This window comes from Erigeron canadensis, chromosome 9, assembly GCF_010389155.1.
Source record: "Erigeron canadensis isolate Cc75 chromosome 9, C_canadensis_v1, whole genome shotgun sequence".
NCBI lineage: Eukaryota > Viridiplantae > Streptophyta > Magnoliopsida > Asterales > Asteraceae > Erigeron > Erigeron canadensis.
In genome coordinates, this window is record NC_057769.1 from 29,366,672 (window position 1) to 29,369,264 (window position 2,593).

The window sequence follows — 2,593 nt, forward strand, 5'->3', positions numbered from 1 at the left end:
CACCTAAGTTTAGGTGTAGGACAACCTTATATTCCCTTTTCCCAGGGTAACACTCCGGTAAGAACACTCTTAAAATAAAAATGGTGAAAACACTTAAAAACATCATTTTGATGCATTAAAAGTCCATAAGACTAACATAGTACATAATTAATTATCATTATTTAAGTGTTTAACAACACATTGATCCGTCAAAATCGAAAAATCACGTTTTTTGTTTTGTGCATCAATCTTGGAAATGATGCATCAAAAAAAAAACGTGACTTTTTGGATTTTGACGGATCAATGTGTTGTCAAACACTTAAATAATGATAATTAGTTATGCATTATGTTAGTTTATGGACTTTTGATGCATAAAAATGTAGTTTTTAAGTATTCTCACTGTGTTCTTATTTTTAAGACTCTTCTTATTTGATGATCCTCACATACTCACATATAAATATTTTAATATTTGTTTGAATTTTAAATAAATACATGTCTCCCATGATTTTTATGATTATAAAAACCAAATGTTAGGGGTTTCCAATCAAAGCTTAGATGGGAGACAACCCATATTCACTTCCCCTATATATATATATATATTATAAGTGAATATGTGGCTATCGTGTATCCAAATTTAGGTATCAATCCCTTTACATCCTAATTTTTTAATATTTGTTGTATAATGAATAAATAATTGACCCCTCATGTTTTATATGGATTAAAAAATTAATATGAAAGAGGTTTTACACATAAGCTTAGTTACATAACAACCACATATTCTCAAATGATTTATCCTCCTAACAAATTAGCCTAAAAATCCTCCTAATAACTTTAGATGGTGACATGTGGATACCACTAATTCTCTTTCCTAAGCTCACCCCCTGATTTTTCCACATGTACTCATTTAAAAATTAGAAGGATTTTTAGCCTATTATATTAGGAGAATTAATCATTTCCCTTCCCCATATATCTATACTATATTATAGAGCAGATTTACTCTAAATTTTCAACATTGAACTTAAATTTTCAATATTGATTTTAAGTACCTCCCCATAATGCTCATCATATCTATTTATATTTACTTAAAATAACTATAATATCCTTTCTTTCTGATTAAATCTCAACCAATTTTTTTTTCCCTCTCATCCATAAATCATTTTATTCTTCTAATTCATTCAAAATCTTTTATCTCAAAAACCGTACATCGATAAATTATAAAAGTTATATGGATGTTCTTAAAATTTCATGTTTTTTCATTAGAGTGGTCATTCGATATACTTTCAACGAATTTTCAAATCCGAGGGCGGAGTCCGTCAGGTAGATCACCCCATCACCCCCACCGCCGCCGTCGCCCTTACATCACCACCCCGTCATCACCTACATCACCGCCACAACGCGCAGATTTCGTTCTCGTATAATATAACATATATTGCTTTCCCTTAATTTAAAACATGCAATCAAAAAGATGGGCACACAAATCTTATTGATTTGTACTATTAATTGCTTTCCCAGCTAACATGAGCAGAAAGTCGATTTTTTTATATAGCTAACAATGTACGTACGCCATTCATTTAAAGTGTGCCTTATTTGGATATACACCGCTGGACGTTGGGTCACTTATTTAAACTATTATGGAAAATTATGGAGATTGAGGGGCTACTGTCTCTCCAGTGTGGGGTCTCACATATATGCTTCTCGTTTATTATGAATATATATATATATATATATATATATATATAACAGATAAAACATGGTTAATCTTCTATACAAGTGTGTAAAAATAAATAAATTCAAATTTTTTCTTTATTCCACCCGTGTTTAATATGGGATTTAAATTTAGTATATATATATATATATATATATATATATATATTATACGGGGAAGTGAAGATGGAGTTCCCTCACATTTTGATTTTTTATTCCATAAAATCAGGGCCTGGAGCCAGCTTAAATTGCTAAAGGAACTCCCGAACCTAATTCCATAATTTATTCATTAATATTAAAATATTAATATGTAAAAGGTTTTTCACCCTACTTAGGTGTGTGACAACCTAAACTCACTTTTTCATATATATATATATATATATAGGGTGTCTATCAAATGAGAACCGAATTAAAATTGAGAACACTTAAAAACTACATTTTGATGCATAAAGAAAAGTGAATGTAAGGTTGTTCGACACCTAAGCTTAGGTGTGGAACCCCTCACATATTAATTCTTTAATATTTGTTGATTTTTAATTAAATTACATGGGCCCCAATGATTTTTATGGATTAAAAAAACAATATGTGAGTGTTCCACACTTATACCTAGGTACCTAACAGCCTTATATTCTCATCCCCATATATATATATATATATATATATATATATTCTTTAATATTTGTTGAATTTTAATTAAATCACATGGCCCCAATGATTTTTATGGATTAAAAAACAATATGTGAGTGTTCCACACCTAAACTTAGGTACCTAACAGTCTTATATTCCCATCCCCATATATATATATATATGAGACCCTTATTTTGAGAACTCATTTTTTCCGTAGATACCGTGAGAATTCTTAAATTTCATATTTAGATCACATGTTTTTTTTGTTCATTTACATGTGAAA